This window comes from Zea mays, chromosome 9 (genome assembly GCF_902167145.1).
Source record: "Zea mays cultivar B73 chromosome 9, Zm-B73-REFERENCE-NAM-5.0, whole genome shotgun sequence".
In the NCBI taxonomy this organism is placed as follows: Eukaryota; Viridiplantae; Streptophyta; class Magnoliopsida; order Poales; family Poaceae; genus Zea; species Zea mays.
Genome location: NC_050104.1, coordinates 130831621 through 130844223, shown reverse-complemented (window position 1 = coordinate 130844223; position 12603 = coordinate 130831621). Strand labels below are relative to the sequence as shown.

Below are 12603 nucleotides of genomic sequence, written 5' to 3'. Positions count from 1 at the left end.
GTTTTAAACAATCAGAATATACCTTATGATTTGAAATGGGGGAATACGTGGTCATGAACCTGCCACATATGATCCAGTGAGGTAGCCGGTGACATGACCTTGTTGCGTACTAGGTGTAGCGTCATCATTAAGTGACGGAAACATAAATGGTTGGGAGAGAATAGGATTCTAGTTCACTAATGATCAAGTATAAATAGAGCTCTACTTTCTGGTTTTAAGTTTTATCCTTGAACTTATTATTTTGCTGATGAAGCGATTCTATTGAGGAGCATATGGTAAAGCAATTCTGATGGTGATTGAACTGGGAGCAAATAAAAAGTGGGTTCTCTTTTTAACTTGTAGCTTGTAAAGTAAATATAGAAAGGGCTCTATATAATAATCAGTTCGAAGCATGATCCTACCAATTAAGCTCTCAAGTTATGGTGTCTATAGCTATTTCTCAGAGCAAACAATGAAAAAATAATACAGTACAGTACATGCTAAGAGTTTGGAATTCAACTTACAGTCGTACAGAAAGCAAGAAATACCTTCATTTCCTTACGCGGTGCATTGACCCGTTTACTCGTCAGCATGATATGGGATCAGCATCAGCAGCCAGAAATGTCAATCTGCGATGCGCTTGACAATTCCAACTCCCAAGCAGTTGGCATGGAGGGTTTCTCTTCTCTTGGGGGCATGGCGCTGTGCCTTTCAACCACCTCTTGACCTTGCTAAGAGCCACACGTTTCTTCCACGGTCGATGTCAAGGCATGAAGATGGTGTGGATCCATCATATATAGGACGATCTGTGTGAAAGCTCGTCTGGCCGAAATCCGAAGTAATATGAAATCACGAGCTTGCATGCGCCCTGATCAATGTGAGGCCATCGCTATCGCATTCTCTACTTTAAACTATACTCTATAAACAGTGTCAAACATTATCATCTACGATGTTATCTATGTAAGAATTTCAATTAAGCTCACGACTATTAAAATTTTCTAGGTCATAAACTTTTAAATTTATTCATCATAGATTTATACATCTTAACTTTAAACATAACGTGACATATATACAGTCATGCACCAATGCGGTGTTCAAATTAAATTTAACCCATTCTTCTTGTTTAGCTCCCTCTCTTCATCAGCCTCACATGACACCATCGCTATGCTCAGGGACGGATCTACGTCCGGGGCTGCAGTCCACTAACTCAAACGAATAGGCCCATATCGTCTCCAAAAAATAGGTCACGTTCACGTCCGCTCCTCAGTCCAGCAGGCAGCCGCGTCCCCGCGTCCGTCCAGCCGCCGCTCGCCGGCTCGCCGTCTTGGGGCCTCGTCGTCTCCGCCTCTCGCCCTCTCTGGTTGTGGACTCGTGTGCGCTGGCCCCGCAGGCCCGCCTCCGGTCGTGGGCGCTCGCCATCTCGCCGTCTTCGCTCGCCGTCTCCGGTCGTGGCCTCGTGAGCGCTCGCCCTCGCTGTGCAGGTCCGTATATTTTTTTACTTTCTTCCCTCGAGACGAAGAGGATCAAGGGCGAGTTCGTATGTTTGTGTGGATGCAGGAAACCCATCGATTCGTGTTGTTTCCCCTTCCTTGCATGCTTCAATTAGCGAGCCTTCTGGTGTGGGTTTTTCGAATAGGCTCATTTTCTTTACAATCACATTTGGAGTTGGAGTAGGCCTTTAGTTCTAGGGTGTCCTACTTTAATTCGAAATTAGATCATCAGACATGCTCCTGGGATCGAGAGTACGACATCTATGGGATAGAGTGATCCGTTAGGTTGTTGTAATTGTGGAAACACATGCAATTTGGGTTTATCAGAAGAGGGTAGCAATTAACTCAAGTAATGTTCAAGTAACTCAAGTAGTGTTTAGTTTAAAAAATTTTATAGCTTTAGCTTAGTAGCCCTCCTCTTGGATCAATCCTGGATCCGCCACTGGCTATGCTTTTGCTTGTGGGTAACGGCGAGCAAGAGCACACTACAACACATGTAGCCTTTTATGACGAATACCCCATGACAATGAAGATTTTCGTCATTGGCTATTTTGTTTTATGATATTTTTTTGTGGCAAGACAACTTTATGATGAATTTATGCAAGCATCACTAATAGCATTGAGAAAACGTCACAACATTAGTCAATCGCCATAACGTAACGAACATCTTGTTGTCACAAGATACTAGCAATAAACATCATAACTATGTGAAAATTCTATATCGTCATAAATGTTACAAATAATTAATGGTTTAAAATATTTGTTGTAGTTATTAATAAAAATCAATATATATGTTGAAAATTGGCTATGATTTTTAACTGACGGCCATACTATACTACAAATTCGAGGGGGAAAATTCTCTAAAAAAATCAAAATGTTTAAATGAGAAAAAAGTACAAATAGTACCCATTATAAAAGGAATCAAACTCCCAACGTCTTGGCTCAGGAAAACTTGCTATTACCACTAGGCTGATCAACAGTATGTGATAAATAAGGACACCAAAGTGTTATAACGTGTATTACGGGTTTAGTCTCCAAACAAACTCTGTATGTTCTGGTGTTCGTTCGACACCACGCAGTTGATAATCTCCAATTCCATTCCACGCAGGACTGCTTTCACGCAGGCTGTGAAACTGAAAACTTAAAATGCTACCTTGTAAAACACATGTTTGTTGGACAATAGCATGAATTTAGTCCGTTCAGGCATGAAACAATCTATTTTATTTCATTCATGAAGCATTTTTTAACTCAACTGTTATTTGTATTTCATATGGTCTGTACAATCATTTTACAATCAGTATATGGTCTAAACAATCTGGGTACTAGTTTCTGCAATTGAAACTTGTTGGATACTTGTTTCTGCAAATGAAGCTTGCTAGGTACTTTTTTCTGCAAATGAAGCTTGCAAGGTACCTGTTTACCCTTCTGCAATTGTATCATCGAGACCACATGTGCCTTTGCAAATATATCATTGAACACACACATTTCAGAACTTTTAGAAGTGAACTCATTTTTATGTGCTTGTGAACACCTTCTGTGCAACTCATATTTCAGAACATATTTCTGTGCAACTCAGATTTTCAGAACACGTGTGTGCATCACAGAATTCACATTTCATAATACATATCAGAGAGTTTATTAAATACGAGTCTACAGTTTAATAATTGTTAAATAGCCTCTAAATTTTTATGCCCGCCAAAAAATCCCGCCGAACCCCTGCCTGCCAAAATTACAGAAATTTGTATATACCATGACCCTAAACTAATCCATTCCTTCCCACCACGAGGCCACGACCTGACGACCGTCCTCCTCGCCCCGGCGCCGCCGCAAAATCCAACTGCCTCGGCACCGTCGTCCCCATCCGCCTCGGCGCTGTCATCCATCCATTTGCCTCGGCGTTCGTTCCCAGCCACTACGCCACGAGCCCACGACCGTCCTCCTCGCATCGCCGCCGCCGCATCCAATTGCCTCAGCGCTGTTGTCTCATCCATCCACCTCGGCATCGTCACCCATCTATCCACCTCGGCGTCTGCTCGTCGCTGCCTAGTCGTGATCAAGATGCCCCCTGGAAGGATGGCTGGGGCAAGGACACGCACAGACATTGGTGGTAAGTGACTTCAAGTTCTTCACGCGTTTATTGTTTTGCTGTAGAGACATTTTAGGTAATCAGATCAGTTCCCTCTATTCTCATTTTTATGGCTTAAACATTAGTATTTGTTGGTCGCAAGTTTTTTTTACCATTGTACCAGAGCATGATCGGGCTTTTGAATTACCATGCGATGTAGAGGCATGCTTGTGCATATGGTTGCATAAAAAAATTCAGAATAGGACTAGTAACCATAAAAGCAATTTTCAGGTTCATAATAATAACAGAACAATTCAGATAGTTGCATAGCAGTTCATAAATTACTATAAACAATCGATGGCAAAGAAATGACCGATCATAATCATTCAAGTCGTCATTACAATTTCACCAGTCAAGGCTACCATTAACATTCACCGATCAAACTTTGCAAGGGTTCTCTGATGATCGAAATGCAGTTAACACACAACCATGCAGTACAAACAGCGTGTGGCTGCTGCACGCAGGCCCATTATATATTCTGTACTGAGCACCAATAGTTACTTTACAACTGTTTCCTACTATGTTCCACCAATCGTCATGTTGTTAGCACGGTGGGAAGGGAAGAGGGTTCAGAGAGTAGAATTCCGATATTTTATCTAGTTCAACAGAATTCCAATTAGTTTACTTGCTGCAATTAGTTCAGTAGTTGTGTCCTATTCACTTGCTACAATTAGTTAACAGGACTTGCAGCAATTAGTTCACTTGCTGCAACACTCATATTTTGTTGCGTTCAGCAGGCATGCCCTAGTTAACAGGAGAACACTCATATTTTGTCTATTTAATGTTTGTTTAGAAGAACCAATTACTGAGTATGAAAAGGAGAGGGCTTTAAAGGTGATGAGGAACAACAAAATGTTGAGCAGCCTTGGTATAACTGGATTAACATCACTTATTCGATCAAGTAATACAAGGAAGAACTCTATCACACTCAAGAAGACTTTGATCCATTGTATGAACCTGATCATAGTGAGGACAATGGTCATCATGTGTCTGATAAGGTACTTAGATTTCTTCTTGTACCCCTTTGGTGTTATTACTTATTTGTGCTCAATGTGCAGTAAGATCAATTTGGGTTTAATTCTTTTATTATGCATACGAGGCCATGCAGGATGTACCTTACAACTATGAAAGGAGGAACACTAACATGTCTACTGGTTCTGGAGGAACAAAAGGATCCAAGAGAGTGCTAGCACCTAATGCAGAAGACCAAGTTGGTAGAGTAACTAGGCAAAAGACAAAGGAACAATCCTCATCAGAGAAAGATGTACGTGGTTCAACTACAAATACAGAAGAGCAGGCATTGATATCTGCCAATTGTCCTGCACAACATGATGATGAGATTCAGATCTGTGATGAAGGCAAGAAAATAGTGATCCATTATACAACAAATATGTTATAGAAATTTGCATTAAATTGATTATAATCTGCACTAATTGGGTGAAAATGTTCATTATTTTCAGGTCAAACAGATGCCATGATGGATAAATGGATAAGGGGGAAAAGTATGGGCAGGCAATTGGAACGGATAAGCCGAGGCTTAAATACAAAGATCCCATTGGTCATCTCTGAAGGCAAAAGACGTCCAGAGGTTCCTATGCAAGCTGCAATGCTTGCATCGGAAGGAGGAATTTCACTTAGGCAACATATATCGATCCTAACGCACTGGAAGGATTACAAGAATGACAAGTCCTATTTAGAAGACTTCGTCGGAAGAATCGGTGTAAGTAAATAGTCTTCCTTCCTACAACATGTCTTGGTTCCTCTTTCATTGTGTTTGTGGTACATATATTGTTTGCGCTGGTTTGTGTGCCCTATTTCTGTAAATTGTCTAAACAGCGTCTAGTTGTGTTGTAGAGCACATCGATTGGTATGCTTCAGTCCACAAAGTGAGTTGAATCTGAACACTAAATAAATTATGTGGTACTAAATGCAGGAGGGGGTATTCTGAAATCTGCTATATGTTGGACTCTAGATGTTGGAGATAATTGAGGAGTTTGTTGCTAGAGCATGCTAGAGGAAATTGGAGTTAGTATAATCTCTCAACTATACAATAATCACACTGCATAGCTGAATGCAAGTATTTTAGGACTCAAACAAATGCAAGTGTTGCTACATGTGAACAAATTATTAAACTACATGAACGAAAGCATGTGCCAACTAGTGCTGTTGCTTCCATTTTTGCGCTGCAAAGCTATAGACCCTGCATTGTAGAACATGCCTTCTCTGTGCTCGTGCAGGATTGTTGGACCTCTATTTTGGTGATGCACTGTAGATCATGCCTCTTGTTTTCAACAAGGCTGCAGCTCTTAGTTAAGTTAGCATATAGATAGCAGGTGCACTTGATCTCATACATTGCTTTACTGATATTACTAAAAGGTATAATAGCCTCTTATATGACTAATGTTGAGTATTGTCGTTCACTTCTTGATGAGACCATTCTATCAGATTCTATTCTATTATTAAAGAACTAAGAAATTTGGCTACAAGAACTGCATATGTTTCCTCTGTTCCAAATGGCACATTACCTTCATTGGACACTGAATTACTCTATTCTAATATGCTTGCTCTTTACTAGGGTCAATTTGCCGTCGACACCAAAAACAAAGATGTCAGATTTGCATGTGCTGATGTGATGAGGTGTGTGTAGCGACAAATGATATATAAGCTCAAAAAAGCTTACTTTAATGGTGTGGCTGCTGACAAAGTGAGAACAACATCACCATTGGGTACTATGACAGATGAGCAATGGATGCAACTAGTGAATATGTGGTCTACCCCAAAGCACAAGGTATAGAGTTACAAGCTGCAATTCGTGTTCTCTACTAATGTCAACATGAAATTAGATAGAAACTACCCTATGCTATGATCTATTTCCAGTTGTGGTCTGTACTTAAATCAAAAGATTTAGATTCAAGTTTTGATTATAATATCTACTTTAGAGGATAAAGTGTCGGATACTATTGTTTTTCTTAAGTATACTCAACAAAATGTTTTCTCAGAGGATAAAGTGTTAGATACTATGAATATCTACTTTTGACTTTGTACTTTTGTCTCCACTTTAATGTATGTTTCCTATTTTACAAAATGGTTGTATAGGACAAGTGTGAGAACAACAAAGTGATTCGTGGCAAAGTTCGGTTCCAGCAAAAGACAGGATCTCGGAGTTACATTGCACATTTGCATTCCATGGTATTATACATAAATAATGTGTGTTCATCACTTATCATTATGTTCCAAGCTTACATTTAGAAATTGTTTGCATGTACTTTAGAAGCAAGCCAAATATGGAGATGCACCACCAACTGCGATTGATCTTTTTAAAGAGTGCCATTGTAGCAGCAAGACTGGTTTTGCTGAGCCTGTAAAGGAAGCAATTGTAAGTGAATGCTCCCTTTTCAACTATAGTTTTATTTATTGATTTCAGATAATGTTGTTGTAGTGTTGTTCATTGATTTCAAATAACCGTACAAAATCATGATTGCTCCTTTTTCTGTATAACATTGTATCTATATAGAAGCATCACTCTTGGACCATGCATACTGTTTTGGGTACTGTTCTGTTCTGAATTAAGGAATTGTTCTATTCCAAATCAAACATTTGTTCTGCTCTATTCTGTTCTAGGTACATCTTATTAAGGAACTTTTCTGTTCTGTTTTGATCAAACATCTATTATGTTCATCTATCCAAGTGTGTTGTTCTGTTCAGCTGAATCAAACATTTATTTTGTTCATCTATCCTTGTGTGTTGTTCTGTTCAGCTAAATCAAACATCTATCCATGCATACTGTTCTCTTCTGAATTAGTTTAGTGTTCTAAATAAAAATTTAAGTAACTTTGTTGGCTCAGAAATGACAATGCATTTTGGTACGCTACCTGTATAATATAAATGATATGCTACTTGTATAATAGAGAGCAACAAAACAATAGAGATGACTTGTACAATAGAGATGACAATGGTACTTGTGCATTTTGATAGGTGAGGAACAATGCTACTTGTATAATAGAGATGACTTGTATAATAGCGAACACTTCCCTGTATTATACAACTAGCATTGCTACTTTTATAATAGAGAACACTTGACCAATTCTACTTATAGGAACATGACTTGTATAATAGAGATGACATATACTAGGTAGAATGCTACATTGCTACTTGTATAAAGGAGATGATGTGCTACTTGTATAATAGAGATGACTTATGCATTTTGATATGCTATTGCTTGTTTTGGTTTCATTTTATCACCTCTTGTCTTATTTTTAAACCTCCTCATTCATAGGACACAATGGAATCACTTGTGGGTGGACATGGAGTAGAAGGGAAAGAATCCAAGACCCCTATAGAAGCAGTTGCTCAAGTGTTGGCTTCATCAAAATTTCTTCAAAATATTGGTCTTGTACCTGCCACAAAGAAAAGCGGCAATGGTGGTGATCCTACACGTGTGGCAGACCTTGAGGCAGAACTTGAATCAGAGAAGCAAAATACTTTAGAAGTTAGAGCTCAGTTAGATGCCCTCAAGAAGAAGGTAGAAGAATCAGAACAAGCAAGGGATAAGGAGTTAGAAAAGATTAATGATCTGCAAAAAGGAGCAGATGAGACCAATGCTCTCCTTCGTCGTCTCTTTAGCCTCAATAAGTAGTTGGTCGATTCATTTTTGTGTGACCCTTTGCTACTATATGACCCTTATTTTATTTTTCTTTTGGTACTATCCTTTGTAGCTAGTGTAATGAAAACATGGCATTTTTTAATTTTGCTATGTTCTTTTGGTACTGTCCTCGGCACTCTACGTGAAGCTGATGATAAAACATGATGCTAGTATTGAAAATTTTGAAGGATTTGGTTTTTGATAAACGATATCTATGATAATATGTTGCTAAGTATATTTGATGGTCATTTATTATTTGTTTAATTACAATGGATTTTGCTTATAGTACATTGTGATTTGTGAAACAAATTGGCTGGTGCAACCCAACGCTAGTTCCACCAGGGCACTACAATTTCTGCGCCTGTTAACAAGGGTTGGTTACAGATTTGAAAATAAAAAAGGCAAAAAATAGGGTACAATAAAATGGATGCAATGTCTATGCGCTGGGCTACTATATTAAAAAATAAAAATACAAAAAAGTAGTGAAACAAATTGGCTTACGACCAAATATTTTGTGACGAATAAAATTGTTATAAGCATAGATGCCACGTAAGATCTCAGTCATGCCATGTAATTCGCATGTTTAATTTTATGACGTTTTCTATCTGTCGGGGACCATAATTAGGGGTACCCTCAAGACGCCTAATTCTCAGCTGGTAACCCCCATCAGCATAAAGCTGCAGAGGCCTGATGGGTGCGATTAAGTCAGGGATCAGTCCATACGAGCGACTCGATCACGCCTCGCCCGAGCCTAGCCTCGGGCAAGGGCAGCCGACCCCGAGGGGTTTCCGTCTCGCCCGAGGCCCCCCTTTTTTTTTAACGGCAGACACATCTCCGGCTCACCCGAGGCCTTGTCTTCGCTAAGAAGCAACCCTGACTAAATCGCCGCGCCGACCGACCGAGTCGCAGGAGCATTTAACGCAAAGGAAGCCAGGCCCTGCCAAAGGCGCCATAGGAAGCTCCGCCCGACCCAGGGCTCGGACTCGGGCTCAGCCCCAGAAGACGGCGAACTCCGCTCCGCCCGACCCAGGGCTCGGACTCGGGCTAAGCCCCGGAAGACGGCGAACTCCGCTTCGCCCGACCCAGGGCTCGGACTCGGGTTCAGCCCCGAAAGACGGCGAACTCCGCTCCGCCCGACCTAGAGCTCGGACTCGAGCTAAGCCCCGGAAGACGGCGAACTCCGCTCCGCCCGACCCAGGGCTCGGACTCGGGCTAAGCCCCGGAAGACGGCGAACTCCGCTCCGCCCGACCCAGGGCTCGGACTCGGGCTAAGCCCCGGAAGACGGCGAACTCTGCTCCGCCCGACCCAGGGCTCGGACTCAGGCTAAGCCCCAGAAGACGACGAACTCCGCTCCGCCCGACCCAGGGCTCGGACTCGGGCTAAGCCCCAGAAGACGACGAACTCCGCTTCGCCCGACCCCAGGGCTCGGACTCCGCCCTGGCCTCTGCCGAACGACCTCCGCCTCGCCCGACCCAGGAGCTCGGGCTCGGCCTCGGCCATGGAAGACAGACTCGACCCCGGCTTCGGAGGAGCCTCCACGTCGCCCAACCTAGGGCACAGACCAGCCACGTCAACAGGAAGCGCCATCATCACCCTACCCCGAGCCGACTCGGGCCGCAGAGAACAAGACCGGTGTCCCATCTGGCTAGCTCCGCCAGATAGGCAATGATGGCGCCCCGCTAGCCCCGTGACGACGGCGGCTCTCAGCTCCCTTACGGAAGCAGGGGGACGTCAGCAAGGACCCAACCGCTCCGACAGCTGTCCCTCTGCCAGGCTCCGTTGCTCCTCCGACAGCCACGACTCCACACCAGCTGGGTGCCAAGATCTCTCCGGCTGCCACATTGGCATGTACTTAGGGCGCTAGCTCTCCCCCGCTAGACACGTAGCACTCTGCTACACCCCCATTGTACACCTGGATCCTCTCCTTACGCCTATAAAGGGAAGGACCAGGGCCTTCTTAGAGAAGGTTGGCCGCGCGGGGACGAGGACGGGGCGGGTGCTCTCTTGGGGCCACTCGCTTCCCTCACCCGCGTGGACGCTTGTAACCCCCTACTGCAAGCGCACCCGACCTGGGCGCGGGACGAACACGAAGGCCGCGGGATTTCCACCTCTCTCACGCCCGTCTCCGGCCACCTCGCTTCCCCCCTTCGCGCTCGCCCACGCGCTTGACCCATCTGGGCTGGGGCACGCGGCACACTCACTCGTCGGCTTAGGGACCCCCCGGTCTCGAGACGCCGACAGTTGGCGCGCCAGGTAGGGGCCTGCTGCGTGTTGACGAGCAGTTTCCCGTCAAGCTCCAGATGGGCAGTCTCCAACAACCTCTCCAACCCGGGACGGTGCTCCATTTCGGGAGTCTTGAGTTCATGTCCCTCGACGGCAGCTACGACATGATACTCCTTCCACCGCCGCGCGACAACGACAATGGCGGCCGACAACCCGCCCGTCGGCGGCGGAATCGACGACATCTTCCCCGCGTGGTGGAAGAACGACATTCGAGCTCGCCCCGTCCTCTCCCCCGCCAACGGAGGAGGAGGCGGGGCAACCAAGGCCAAGCAGGAGGCCGCGCTTCGTCGGCTGTCGAGCGAATCGACGTCCCCAGCGCACCAACGGGGGGCGCGTCGGGCGTCGACCTCGCGTTTGAGACGAAGGCGAGCGCCGTCCCCCCGCGACACGCCAATCCCGAGCAAACGGACGACGCCAGCGCGCTCGCGGAGGGCCTGCAGGACGTCGCCCTCGTACCTAAGACGATGACGCAATCAGCCCCCGACGTGACTATGTCGCTCCTCGTCGATCAAAAGGTACTGACTGATTCCCATCCTACGTTATTTCGACTCGGCCTCAACCCGCCTAGCGACCTCGCTTTGGCGGGCGCTCTCGTTGAGGCGAGTGCAACCCCTCTGGGGTTTCGTATGCGGTCGCCTTGGGACCGATTGACGGACGTCTCGACCTACGGGCCCTCTGGGTCCGAGGAAGATGACGATCCCAGCATCTGTTGGGATTTCTCTGGATTTGGCAACCCCAGTGCCATGCGGGACTTTATGACCGCATGTGACTACTGCCTCTCCGACTGTTCCGACGGTAGCCGCAGCCTTGACGACAAGGACTGCGGCCCGAGCCGCGAATGTTTCCACATCGAGCTAGGGGATCCCTCCGAAGGCAACCATCTCGGTATGCCGGAGGACGGTGATCTCCCTAGGCCGGTGCCTCGCGCCGACATCCCGCGAAAGCTAGCTGTGGTCCCCGTTCCGGCGGGGGGTCACGACCCACAGCTCGAGCAAGTCCGCGGGGCGCAGGCCAGGCTCGACGAGGGAGCGGGAGCGCTCGAGTCGATCCGCCGGGACGTCGGGCAGGTATGGGCGGGCCAACCCCCGGCCGGAGAAATACGTCACCTGCCCCAGGGTTTCCAGCACCGCGTCGCCAACGACGTCAGGGTCAGGCCACCACCCGCATCCAGCGGGGTCGGTTAGAACCTGGCAGCCGCAGCGATGCTCCTCCGCGCGATGCCGGAGCCATCAACCACCGAGGGTCGGCGAATCCAGGGAGAGCTCAAGAATCTCCTGGAAGGCGCTGCGGCCCGAGAGCTCTGCCTCCCGAAGGCAGGGATACCCCTCGGAACCTCATGCCGCGACTTCCCGATTCATGCGAGAAGCCTCGGTCTACACCGGGCGCACGCGCAACACCGCGCCTGCGGCCCCGGGCCACCTCGGCAACGAGCACCATCGTCGCGACCGTCGGGCTCACCTCGACGAAAGGGTGCGCCGAGGCTACCAGCCCAGGCGTGCGGGACGCTGCGACAGCGGGGAGGATCGGAGTCCCTCGCCCGAACCACCCGGTCCGCAGGCCTTCAGCCGGGCCATCCGGCGGGCACCGTTCCCGACCCGTTTCCGACCCCCGGCTACTATCACAAAGTACTCGGGGGAAACGAGACCGGAACTGTGGCTCGCAGACTACCGCCTGGCCTGCCAACTGGGTGGAACGGACGACAACAACCTCATCATCCGCAACCTCCCCCTGTTCCTCTCCGATACTGCTCGTGCCTGGTTGGAGCACCTGCCTCCGGGGCAGATCTCCAACTGGGATGATTTGGTCCAAGCCTTCGCCGGCAATTTCCAGGGCACGTACGTGTGCCCCGGGAACTCCTGGGACCTCCGGAGCTGCCGGCAACAGCCGGGAGAGTCTCTTCGGGACTACATCCGGCGATTCTCGAAGCAGCGCACCGAGCTGCCCAACATCACCGACTCAGATGTCATCGGCGCGTTCCTCGCCGGCACCACCTGCCACGACCTGGTGAGCAAGTTGGGTCGCAAGACCCCCACCAAGGCGAGCGAGCTGATGGACATCGCCACCAAGTTCGCCTCTGGCCAGG

General features: G+C 46.9%; 1 pseudogene; it reads left to right on the top strand.

Moving 5' to 3' along the window:
• The first annotated feature begins 3527 nt into the window (after nt 1-3527).
• LOC103639081 (uncharacterized) lies at nt 3528-8300 on the top strand (annotated as a pseudogene).
• Nucleotides 8301-12603: the final 4303 nt, after the last annotated feature.